This window comes from Atractosteus spatula, chromosome 4 (assembly GCF_055471065.1).
Source record: "Atractosteus spatula isolate fAtrSpa1 chromosome 4, fAtrSpa1.hap1, whole genome shotgun sequence".
Lineage (NCBI taxonomy): Eukaryota > Metazoa > Chordata > Actinopteri > Semionotiformes > Lepisosteidae > Atractosteus > Atractosteus spatula.
In genome coordinates, this window is record NC_142709.1 from 49996885 (window position 1) to 50010936 (window position 14052).

Consider the following 14052-nt stretch of genomic DNA (forward strand, 5'->3'; position numbering starts at 1 on the left):
AGTTACTGCTAATTGTAATAACTTACCTGTAATCAATTGTAATACATTTGTATTGATACTAAAAATATATCATGAAGTGAATCTACATACAATTGGTAACACCTGGCTGTGTCAACACTTCCAGCTCCAAAGCAAGGGGATGTTTTACAGAGATGGAAGGGTCTCAGATTCAGTGATCAAAGCAACCCACTGAAACTAAGCAGGTGTGAGCCTTGTCAGTACCTGCATGGGAGACCACCTGGGAAAGCTAAGGTTGCTGCTGGAAGAGGTATTACTGGAGCCATTAGGGGGTGCTCACCCTACAGTCTGTGTGGGTTCTAATGTCCCAGTATAGTTATGGGGACAGTATAGTGCAAAAAGGTGCTGTCCTTTGGATGAGATGTAAAACTGAGGTCCTGACTCTCTGTGGTCATTAAAAATCCCACTAACATCTCTTCCAGCAGCAGAGCTTTCTCATCAGGTCTCCCAGCCACATACTGGACAGACTCACACCTGTGCTGAGCTTCAGTGGGCTACCAGTTTGAGTTGTAATGTGATATGGCTGCTGGCCATATCATGTTTTTAAGATTAATTTAAATGTTTATTACTGTATCCAACAGAATTTCTTAAGAGAAAACACACCTTTAATTTAAGCTAACAGACAACAGTACAACACAACAGTTAGTCTGCATCCCAGAAGAATAAAACCCTACAGGCATTAATGATGTAGGCAGTGTTTGGGTTTTGTGTGGCCAGCGGTCTTCTGCATGGGGACATGTCTCTTTTGACATTTAATTTGTGACATTCACACCTTGTATTAACTGAATTCACATTATTACAGTGGAGGTAGACTAAAGTGGAATTTTGTTTTCTGAGCAAATGCTTCTTTAAAGATAATGTACACTTTCTGTGGTATGAAAAATCTGAACATTTTTTTTATATTCAGTTTGCATGATGCAAAAAGAAAAATCTAAATATTAACATTGCATGGTGATATAGCAGCTGGCGTATGATTTGTGTATGTATCTGTAGTGTTAAAATTCCCAATAAAATTCAAAATTTTAAATACTGAATAAATATTTGCTGTCAAAATGCTGTCTAATTGGCTATGGATACATATTCCCTGTAATGGTGAAGTCCACTGCAGATTCTGGATCAGTCCAGTTGTCTCTTTGGGACTTAAATAATATTACGTAATAACTACAGGGATTCCGTGCAGTTTGTGTGCTTAGTTTGATTTGCGCAAAAAAATTTAGGACATTTTATTAAAGACAAAACATAAATCTGTTCCTAAAGCAAAACAACCTATTTTTAGTTAAAATATTAAACATTTCCCTTTGCTATAGATGAAAAGGAAGGTATGATTTGCATTTTATATTATTATTATTGTTGTATTAGATGGAGTGGTGTCCTATCCAAGGTGAATCCTGCTTTGTGCCTGTTGCTTGCCAGGATAGGGTCCAGCTCTCCCGCAACCCTGAATTGGATGAAGCGATTAGAAAATGGATGGATGGAATAATAATAATTATTATTCAAAGTAATGATAGAGGATAGAGGACTATAATTCCTGCCAAGGGTGTAAGAGGTAAGACATCTGGTGTAAGACCCAGTAATCAGTGGTCTGGCTCATTAAAACTTTACAAAAAGATACAGTACATTCATCCAATCAAAAATGATTTTCTAAAAAAATAGATAGCCCGACAAAGATCCTTCACAGGGGTTTAGCTGAAGCGAGTGCTTGTCTCCCACTTACGCCAAACGTAATGAAGAAGTTAAAACTGCTGTCAATAGACTTATAGGATGAAAAACATCCCTCTAGACAGCTACTGATCTGTGTTCAGTTCTGGCATTGGGAAGAGACAGGTGTCTGACAGAGGAAGGTGGCAGCTGTGGCACCTGTCACAGCTGACAACAAATGCAGGTAGTGATGAGCTGAATCGCTCAGGACAGCGCCAAAGCATTTGGCATGAGAGACGACAGCGTGGTTAGTATTTTTAAAGAAATACACACCTGATTGTATAACAACAGGGTTTAACCATAAGTCTAAACAAGAGCTCCAATCCATTGTTTATCAGCCTTATATCTATGGCTTTATTTTAAAATGTCATACGATGGTTAAATCCTGTTCCTCTTTGAGAATGCTTTGAGTTCAATCCGCAGGTCAAGTTGTCTGTTAATAGAAATTGCTATTGGCACAGAAATATGGTGCAGGAATTCAAACAGAGTTTACACTGATGTTGTCTCTTCTAAATTATGTTCTTGCAGTACTACAGATATATACAAGAATTAGGTGATAAAGTCCGTTCCTGTTCTCCTCGATATTGTTTGGATTTGATTTAAGTTAAATCCCCTTACTTGTATATATTATATGAATTTGCTTAAATAGACCATTCAAGATGCTTTTTTAGTATCACAGAATTAGTTTCTTCATGTTATTTTTTGTGGTAAACATTATGCAACAGGTGTGTTTTTATGCTATAATCTAATCAACACTGCACCAGAAAAATCTTTAAGCAAGTCAACCTCTGTTAGCCAAGCAGTCTAAGGAGACACTTGATATAAAAGGCACTTTTATATCAACATCAAAAGCCTGTTAATAAAGACATTTTTTATTTTATGCAGATTCTCCCACCATTCCTTCTTTCCAAATAAATATTGGCTTTGTGTCCAGTGAAGAGACATCACATTCACCAGCTGTAAATCAAATTAGAATTAGCCTTAGAGTTGAATTAGCCAACAGAAACAGACAGACACTTATCAGTTCATTTTTTCCTGCTTTTTTATACTATTCTGCTATCATTTTCCTTTTTGTACAGGACGTTTAATGAAACAATTAGCTGTCTGCTTGTGACATGATTTTACTATTTTATTTAAACGGCTCTTGGAAACTGTCACTGTCACCTTTTAACCATGGAGTTGGTTAGAAAATGAATGAACAGCATCTAAAGAAGATCCCGAATCTACATAAACAATGGATTAGAGCTCTTCTTTAAAAAAAACAACAAGAAATACAATATAAACTACGATCAACTGGAATTATGAAAAAAGGATTACACTAAAGTGCAGTACAGCTAAGACATCACAGAATGTACTGTACTTCACTTAGTGAATTTACTAATCCACCTCACTGTGCAACAGAGGCTCAGTCATCTTAGAAAAACATTTCAGCTTCATTGTGTTTACGTGATAGTAAGTTAAAAGTAAAATTGAAAAGGAAAAAGTTAAAACTGGTTTCCTTTTTTGGCCCATAACAGTATTGTAAATACGCCTGTTGGACGAGTACCCAAATCCTTATTGAGTAATAGTGGATAATGGATCTTCTTCAGCTTGCATCATTGGACAGGGGAAGAGTTGAATTTCACTTAATGCTACTTCATTTTCTGTTTCAGCTCACATCACTAAGATAATCACTTAAACTTTAAAAGTCAGAGTGCAGAGAGTTTGCAAGTGCTGACAGAGGAATTTGACAAAAAAAGGAAAGAATAATGTTCAAAATCACAGATACTTGACTTTATGATCATTGAATTATATTCTCTCTTTTGTTTCATCAACTGTTTTTTTAAATATTTTTAAATTTTAGCAAGGAAGTGGTTATATGCAGATCATGTTTCATAAACAATATTTGTACAGATCAAAACCCTTTATGAATCACTAATGTGAAAGGTTCATATATTTTCCCATATATTTTTTAAATCAACAAACCATCAACATCAACAATTCAGCCAGTAATATATGGTCCTTTGAGTAACTAAATAACACAGATCTGAACTTAATCTCTTTGAAAAATCTAAATCTAATCAAAATATATATTATTAAATTATGTTTTAGAAGCTATCGGGGATGACCACTGGAAAAACTTTATGTAATATTTAATCGGTGTGTCCACTTCATCATCAAAATTGTAACATACTGTGCGGTACACCTTTAGCACTAATAATATTTTAAGAGATTTCAAATAATAGTAAAATGCTTATATGTATCTATTCTAAAACACTAAGTAAAATATACAATTTTGAACAAATATTAAACATTTTTAAATATACTACTGTACCTCCCTATTAATGTAGTGCTGGGAAAAACAAGCTTTTATATCATCTGAAATACTATCTAATGTTCCTTGCCATGATCTGAATAACAATTTTCCACATTCTCTGTGTAGAACACATTTAGTTATTTTTATAAGAAGGGAGTACATTTCTTGGCCCTGGGGGTAGAGTCTTCTGCAAGACACTACATCCTTAAAGGGATATGGAGCAAATTCCCTTTGACAGCTTTCAAACTCCAGTGTAACCTGAGAAGCATGCATACTGGTGTTGGCCACGTACTGTACACTTGATTAAACATACAGTATGTCTTTGTTGGTTTAATTCTAAAAAAGATAAAGGCTTATATCAGTTTTTGAACAATACATGCAATACAGATCTTGAATTCAGCTTTCGCAAAGCTGGAGTTTGGAATCAAATGCTCATGAATATTTTGTCAGGTAACAGCTTCCAGGCAGGTTCTGGGATGGAGTTTACAAACTGAATGTTTGAACTGTGCCTAGAAAAGGCGGAGCACAAATGGACAAAGATCACTTGGGTTAAGTTTGATATATTCAGTAAAAAAGGGGCTCTATATTTAAATGTAACAGTAACCTCAGTCACTGCCTGGGCTGTAGGGCTGAATTTGTGACTACCTACTAGTCATCTCTCCCACGGGCATCTGCTGTCCCACAGTTTATATTTTGTTCACACAGTGTAAAAGTAGGAGATGACTGGCTGGGCACTACTGGATTAATCTACTGCAGGATCTGAGTTTTACCCAACCATAGAGTGAGTGGGAAGGAATGATATTTTTAAACCCACATTATTGCATTATTTGTTATTTCTTTTGATGTCAAATGAAGCTTTTTCAAACATTTCCCTCTACCAGAACTATAACAAAAACTTTAACAGATGTGGAAAAAACAGCTACAGTAATTTCCAAAAAGCAATTAAAAGTCAAGAAAGTAAAAATGCCATGAGCCTTCCCTACAAGCAAATATGCATGATACTGTAGGTAAAGAAATGGAGTAAAATCACTTTTACTTCAGTTGACAGGTATTAAAATGATTATTTCACATTGGACCAAGTTCTGGTTGATTTTGTTTATCTGCAGAAATACCCTATATACTGTACATTAAATGTATTCTTTCTGTAATGATAGTAACAGGTAGTTTTTCACCCTCTGTTTGTGACCACACATTGGGGACTACTGTTCCCCTTGATATATTATGCTAGGTTTTCCCCCCAGACTTGTTTCCAGTCCAGTAGAGTTAAATTAACATTTTTGACTAAAAAGTCATTCTTCGGGTTGAGCAAAATACGAAGAACCCAATTACTGGTACAGTAGTTGTTCTTCTATGCCTAATGTAAATGGTGGAATAAGCAAACAGAACGGCTGCCTCAGTTTGACCCCCACATGTGTGATTCACACTTCCCAGAAAATTGCAAAATGCTCCATGCCAAAGACCTAACCTGGAGAGCAACAACAAATTTACAATCTAATACTATGAACCTCTGATACACACAGCAAATCACGGGACGTCGTGTAGGGATGGCTGCTGTCCTGACTTATCTCAACATATCCAGGCATTCTCGTTGAAGGAAATTTATCATAATCCGCTGTACAGGTCAAATATACAAATCCTATTCACTTTGACTACAGACAACATGACAAGCCAAACAGCATTCAAGATAAAATCACTGCCAAGAGCACATTGGATGACTCTATCGTATGTGACTTTTAGTGCTGCGTAATATGAGGTCTTTCACCACTGTGTTGTACACATGCTTTCTGCCACAATGTGAAATCAAGTTTCAGCTAATCAGCAAAAAGTTTTGGAAATTAATCTTATCAACATGTTGCCAATGAGAAAGATAGTGGAGGCAGCTTTTTATTTGCTTTGATTAGGGTGATCCTATTTTATGATGGATCAATCAATCAAATAAATCACTCAATTTGATTCTTATATAGCACCTTTCAATCCAGAGCATTCCCAGGGTGCTTTACATAAATTATACATACAAAAAAGTACAGTAAACCAAAAAAATAAAATAAAACCTAGTATAAATGTGAAATTAAAAAAGAAATAGACAAATAATTGAAGGCCATCAAAAATAAAAATGTTTTGAGGTGAGATTTAAAAACATCAAAGGGTATTTCATTCTCAATGCAAAGATATTCTCGCTATGGTGAGTTACAGGACACAACAAATATGATTCCAGAAAAGACTAGAAAATTGCAAATTCGAAAGACAAAAAATTAAATACAAGCCAGTAATAAAAAGACCAGCAGCATGCAGGGACATTTTCCATCTTGAGGCAGATTCCTCAGAAAGCCTCAGACAGAGGGAGCTGGCACTGTCATTCTATATCACAGGTCCTCGAACCCTTCTCCCTGGACTGAGTGAAGCAACATTTCTCAGTATTTTTATCATGGGGTTTGCTCAGCAGTTCTTTCATGCTTTCAAATTGCCAGACTTTTTAATAATTTAAATCTTTCTAGTCATTGTAGCAGAGTTCAATGATTAAAATAATCTATCAAAAAACAACTTCTTAAGGCCTCTTGGCAGGTTTGGGAAGTGAAATCTAAATCTGCATTGCAGGGAGATCTGACTTCCATTAGGAGTGAATAACAATAGTCTTAAGCCACTGCACAGCTGAAATGTCATTTCCTCTCATTGAACTTTCTTTTGGAAACTATTGTTTTCAGAATACTAAAACAGGATAATAAAAGCAAGTCAAAAGAGAACAAAAGATTTTCATTCAAAATGTAGCTCTGTGCAGTACTCTGCAATCAATTACATAATACTGATATCAGGGTGAAATGTCTTTAACTTAGTGAAAAAAGCTTTATTTCCAACTTTTCATCGCACAGTGTGCTATTCCTGTGCAACTGGCAGTCATGATACTTCCTGTAAAATTTACTCCAACCGGGTCAAGTCTTATGTTCATAATTTAATACAACTTTACTTTAGGAAGAGAAGACAGCACGAGCATGACTCATGTTGCCTTTAGATTAGTAGATGGACATGATTAATGTTTGTCACTTTTAAGAATTGCACTGTAGTTATTAGCTACGAGCAATACGGGCAGCAAAGCTGGCAGGCAAAATCAGAGTCCTGCTTAAAAACATGCTTCATGTGTTGTGGACTTAAAAGAAGACAGTGACCAACTTTGGTCAGATAGGGAAAAAAATCTCATCACATACAGTACATTTATGGTTTGCAGTACCTCAGCAAGTGCGTAAGTTTACTATTGTTCAAATGCATTTGCTTTTCTTTTAAAATTACAGCTAATGGATGAGAAGTAATTTTTACAAACAGTCTGCACCATTATCCTGGGAGCTTAATACATTCAATGAGCCACCTGACCACTGTGTTGGAGACACTTTATATTTAGAAAACCTGAATATCCCTTTATGATTATGACTACATAATGGCCAGGTTTATATATTGTAACTTTTTACTTATCAAAATCGATACAGAGATTGTTTATAGAATACATTTATCCTCAACTATTGTTTAACCACTGCACGTTGCAGTTCTACACAACCGTGTTGTGTGAATGATTATGATTCATTAGTCATTAACAGAACATAGTTTTTTTTTGTTCTCAAGAGCTGAATTGTTTTTGGATACACATATTTATATTATTGAAGTTACAACAAGGAACAGCACCAGCATGAGAGATGAAATGGACCAAGTGTAACAGGGCTCAGCGCTCTAAGCGTATTTGCTGAAGTGATGTCACCCTCTTCAGAAATCTAGGCAGTGTAAGTCTCTGCCACAGCAGAGGACAGGTCTCTTGGCATGGCAGAGTTATCCACTGTCTAGGGAATGGGGAATGGGGCTGTGAGTGCTCAGAGCCCGCGAGAGACCAGGATTGAATTGCAGCAGGGACACAGATAGCTACCGTACATCTGCCGAGGTTAATCCCATGCCATTCCATTCAACAGAGGAGTTTTCTTCAGGAGTGTATATAATATAATAGTTACTCAAAGTTAGACTGGGGAAACACCTGTTCGAATGTTAGAAGCGTAGTGCATTAAGACCTTATCACCTATAAGGCTCTGCATGGGTTGGCACCTCAGTACCTATCTGAACTATTATCGCCCTACTCCCCACCTCACAACCTTCGCTCTTCTAATTCTGCCCTCCTTACTGTCCCCCAAGCCCGTCTACATTGTATGGGTGACAGGGCCTTCTCCTGTTATGCCCCCAAGCTCTGGAACTCTCTCCCCAAGGATATCAGAGAGTCACCTTCTCTAAACTCCTTCAAATCCAGACTCAAAACCCTCTTCTTCAGAAAAGCCTTTACTTAACTGGTTCCATTCTTCACCCCTCTGCTTTTCTTAGTACCACCATCCACGGTCTCCTCTATATATTGTAATTGTGTTTTATCTTGTGTATTTGTCTTTTTATTGTTTGTTATCATCCTGCAAAGCGCTTTGAGAAGCCACCTTTAAAGGCGCTATATAAAATAAAGTTTATTTTTATTATTATTATTAAGAATTCCTTTAGACTCAGACCTCTAGCAAGGATGAAAATGCAAAATAAACATCCACATTAATTGGTGAATAAATAGGAAAGCTTGCACTGTTTTTAATTACCAATAGTCTTGAATGCTAGGAGAAACATATTGACTATTGAAAAATGTAAAAAGTGACAAGCTCAGGAATAACATCTGAGCATTTAAAAAAATGCCATTCTTGCAATGTGCAGTTTTTGAGGGTTCTCATAAACCCATGATCGTAACCTTGGGCATTTTTGTTGTTTCCACAGCCTCCTGTATATGCTTTCTGGGGAGAAAGCGTTTTGTTCTGAGCTATACTCCATGTGTTCAAGGCCCATAACTCGGAGAAAGCAAGGAGTTGATATACCCAAACCTCCAGGCACCACGCTGTGATTTTGATGATCTGAACGCAATGTGACAGACTTGTCTGTGGTGCCACCTGCCCCCTTACCAGGTAGTCCTGGAACAACCCTCACATGCTTATAAGGATTTCATGTCCCGCACAGCCAAAACTGCCAAGACTATGCAAATCTACATAACTTTTTCTATACTAATTTTTTCAAAGACACTGGAGTATTCCTCCTTATTTATCAATAATAATTTATCATTTGGCTTTTCAACTTGAAAAATCTGTCTCTTTTCTGTGCTAGTTTTTCTTCTCTTACTTGATATTTTTATAAATCAGAGAATTCTTGGCAATAGTTCTCAGTTTTTCGGATTATTTGAAGACTTTGTCTATGAATGCACAAGCTAAGGCTCTTTTTCCTTTGTGTTCAGTTTTAAACTTTTTCTCTTAAAGTCTTTATCTTATCTTTCATTCTTCAGAGAATGAAGTCTGAAAGTTTGAGTTCAGTGGCCAAGGAAACAATTAATGGAGGCTATAACAAAATGGGTGTTTAAATTAAATGAAAAATATGTGTACTTAAATCCAATTTATTGAACAGCTTTTATTTCTTTCATTTTTCTCACGTTTCCATTTGGAATGCTGAATTCCCATTATCACAACAAAAAAGATTGTTTAAAGTGTATCTTATTGCCATATAATTAAATGTTTTTGTTTTTCCTTTCACAAATGCAGAAAGATATTATTCCACAGATACTATTAAGGATTTTCTTGAGAATTTTGTGTGCAGAATATGTACTGTTGGTGAAGACTGTAGTGACAGAACTGCAGGCAAAAACACACTGTCTTTTGGCAGTGTGTATTCTTTTATTCTCTTTCAAAATTTACCTTAAAACAATGGGAACCCCTGAGTCATGTTCTTAATGCAATTAAGAGCACGTAGATCCTATCAATAAAATCAGTACATTTCCATATTCGAGCCACATTGGCTCATTAGGCCAGAGCTCATCCTGGTTTCCATGGTGTTAAGCGGACTAGACTCTCCCCCAGGATGGGACACTGGTCCATCACAGAGCCTACAGCCAGCAAAAACTGATCATCACTCACGCACCTGGTAATAACTGGGATAAAGCACCTCATTCAAGGTACACAGCAGCATCTGCGTCTGGGACTCAAGCACACAACCTGTCTGTCATGAGACCACAGGCTTAGCCACTGCCACCCAAATTTATCAAGTACTGCAGTTCAATTTTATTTGTATTTTCTATTTCAGTGTAAAAAAAAAACACCTTACTCATTTTGGAAAAATATTGTGCACTGTCTTTTAAAGAACTGTAAAAATTTACAATTTTACAATTAAAATTATAGTGGCTATTGAATGCCTTTCAGAATAATCCACCTTTAATGGATTCTTTTGGAAACTTACTCAATAACAGCTGACAAGATTTTGAAATTAATGGTCCCTTTTCTACTAATTTACCTAATATGATAACCTACTCTTTAATTAGACTACGCCTGTCCCTTCCTGAGAAAATTAAGCAGAATGATCTAATTTGTTATCCCATGTATCTCTTTATACTCTACAGAGCACAGACACAAAGAAAAACCCCCACACAAGTAGGGAGAGAAACAGGGCTGGCAAATTCTGAAAATGACCTTGGAATTATAGTGGACTTCAAAAAAAAATAATTTTGAGACTGTAGAAAAGAAACAGTATAGTACAAACGTATTGTCTTAAGTAATTACAGATCTAAAAGGCATAAGGTCTCAGTATGATTTACGATTATCATGAACATGCTGGTATGCCCCCAATAGCTGTGTTATGAAAATGCTGGTAATTGGAGTTTGAATCATTAAAAAGCATTAGAAAGAGAAAAATATCAAAGTATCTAATACATTCTTATCTGTCAAAATGTTTTCACATTTGTCTCACCAATTGCAGTTGTCGTTAGCTTATTGAGAGGGCCCAGGCACCCCATGACAAGCTTTAAAACAATTCAAGCCTTTGATGAAAGGAGCAGTTTCCATTTGACCGTAAACAGTAGGAGTTTTACAACATGTTTCGCCAGCGAACAAGCCCAATTAAGCTTTGCACAACCTATAATTCCATCCTTCCCTCCCTGCCAAGCAATCTCGAATCACATTCCACTGGAGATCCCAAGAACTTCTGAAACTAGCATTCAAGACAGGCTATTGAATGCTACGTCTTGCAGCTACATTGGCTACACCCTGGACAGGACGTCAGTCCATCACACATGCACACACTCACACCAGGGATAGTTATCCCAGATCCCATTTAACCTAACAGTATATCAGAAACCCACACAATCATCCAGAGACAATGCAAAATCCACACAGGTAGCACCCTAGGAATCATGCAGATGCAATAAATTAAATTACTAAACTGATATCGAGGCTACCACAAATGTGAAAAGCTCTGCAAATGATGAAAATGTAAGAATTAAAACAGCCTTATTTTTTGCATGCTGAGCAATCATGTTAACTCCCTGCAGGTTTGCACACCTTGTTTACAGTGAGGAAGAGAGACTGGCAAGTTCCACTACCAGTTTGCTGATTAACGACACCAGAGCAATGCTGCATTGGAGTTTCTCACAGATGTTGTTGAGAGCTGAGAGACCACAGATGTTGTCAGAACTTGCTGGCCTTGAATGGTGGTCATGGACTGAGCGATTTTGGTTCTTGGGCGTCGAGGATGGACCGGGGCTTCTGGAGGTGGGAGGATGGAAAAGGAGTACAAAAAGATCTAGTGGAAGAGGAGGAGCAGGGGGGCAGGATTGGAGTGCAGAGAGAGGCAAAAGACTGAGCTAATTTAGTGTCACTGGTGTATTTCGATCTGTAAAGCTCATATAACAATAAAAACGAAGCCCTCTTTCTGAGGGACAGCTATTACGACATTCTGCAAGGCTGTGCAATATTTCCGGATCTGAGTCAAAACTCTCACGATACAGGCACTATCCTGATTCTTCCATGAACGTGCCCAATAAAGTGATCATTCAAGTTTTCAATCTTCTTTTCCAATATCTTATTGCCTTGTCTTGCTTGTTAAAGAGTCCTGCCACGTTGCTGCACCACGACCTAGCCCAGATATTCTAGAATCTAGAACAAAAGAGTCTCAATAAAGAAAACGAGTGACACTGAGAGAGAACCAGCCTGCACAGATGACTAGAAGGATTGTAATTAAGCTGTTTTCTTTCTCTAACATTTCCTTGACTGCTCAGCATAATTTCACATAAAGGCTCCGTTCCATGACTTGTTTTGGAGGTCTCAGAAAGTATAAAGTGTCTGTAACCTCTGAAATGACAGAGGAATGCTAACATTTCTACATTTGTTTAAATTTGCCCACCAAAAGGCCAGTGTTCATAAAATAGTGTAAAAAAATATTTCAGTGAGTCTGTAAGAGCAGTGACTGTGTTTAATAAAATAACATGTTGAAAGGTGTAATATGCACCCTTTCACAGAGATAACACTCACACACAGAACATGTGGTGTGCCTTACAATGAAATCTGCCATCTCATCCTAAAATGGGCATTCTCTTTGTGCAGCCAACAATACAAAACGGCACCGCATCACAAATGCATTCACACAGGCATATAGGTCAGCTTGACCTTCTTGAGCATGAAAAAGTACCTGACACACAGCCAGAAAATGCTCTGGCTAGATAGCCTCATTGTAAGGGTGGATGCAAACAGGCTCATTACACTGCACAATGTGTAAATTCTAGTTTTTAAGGAATTATCAGCCCTTCACGGGCCACAGCTGCAGTGTTTTTGGATTTCAGAGCTTGATCTTGTGATATGATTCTCTAGAAGATCTGATTGGCCTTTAGTTGTCTTATAATCCCTGTTCACACAGTGACAATGAACCTGATTGGCAACTGACGAATTCATTTTTCTTTAGAACACACTAAGTCAACGAGCAACATGAGTGAACATAAATATTCACAACATGATCCCTGGGTGTATCACTGTATCTGCAGTTTAGGAAAATCTGACAGTTTTGATTGTATCAAATCTGGCTATATACAAAACATCAACAACAGTTCTCTCAGTACTTCTGTGAAAAGTAAATTCTACATAAGGATCAGCATGAGTCACTCCGGGTTTTGTTTCTGTCATTTTCAGTTCCTCTCTTCTGACTCGCATATCTGCTTCACTGTCACCCAAGCTGATGCCCATTTCAACACCGTGTCTGGTGTACTTTCTTAAAGAAAAAAAACACATGCGCTCAGGAAAGACTGAACAGAATCCAGCAAAGCAAAAATGAGCAACGCTGACACTGAGCGCATGCATGTGACACAACACCAAGCAGAAAAGGCATCATGACAAAAAAATTGCAGAGCAGTGTCTGCTGGCTTGGACTCACACATCATATTGAATCACAGGCAGGCAAACAAAAGGCTGACATGTACACTACAGCAGGAACATACTGGAAAACTGAACAGTTTCTCTGTACTGGGGGTACGGATTCTTCTTCAAAAAGGCAAAAATCTGAATGAACCCTTAGGTTTTACTGTTACCTCTGGCTGATTTGTAATCAAGGAAGTAAAGGCATCCACCCTTTATCAAAGAGCCTCTAATTCCTCATAAGACCTACAGTATGGCAACCTGGAGTCTATCCCAGGGGTGCAAGGTGTGAGATGAGAACATAGCCTGGACAGGACACTGGGCTATCACAGTGAACACCTGCACACACACAATTTTAGGAATACAATTTAACATAACCATCATGTCTTTGGAAGATTGGAAGAAACAGGTGAAAACACATGCAAACTGTGGGAGAGCATGCAAACTCCCCACAGAAGGAGTTCCAGTCTGGTATGGAACCCAAGGCCCAAGAGCTATGAGGAAACAGCACTTACTGCCATTAAACTGTCCCACCCACAAAAAAGTTCTACCAAATACATATTTACCTGCTGTAGGAGTATACTTTAATAGAGGAATATTTAAAGCATTTATCACAGATAAACTTAATTTCTTGCTTTTCCTTTTCACTTTTCCTTTGTGTCTCAGGGAGCTGTAGACTGAAATTAATGTTTAACATCTACTGAGCAGAGAGTCACAGCCTTCAAGCCTCCTAAATCCGTGCTTTTGGATTCTGTACTTTACGTCTCAACTGTGTACAATTCCTATAACTCTGGAATCTGTTCCTCGGGTATGTGAGTAACCTTAGAA

General features: G+C 37.5%; 1 protein-coding gene across 1 annotated transcript in view; it reads right to left on the reverse strand.

Annotated features, from left to right (window-relative positions):
- LOC148836489 (E3 SUMO-protein ligase ZBED1-like) overlaps positions 1 to 14052 on the reverse strand; it is a 28496-nt gene that overhangs the window by 9784 nt on the left and 4660 nt on the right. The window lies entirely within an intron of this gene.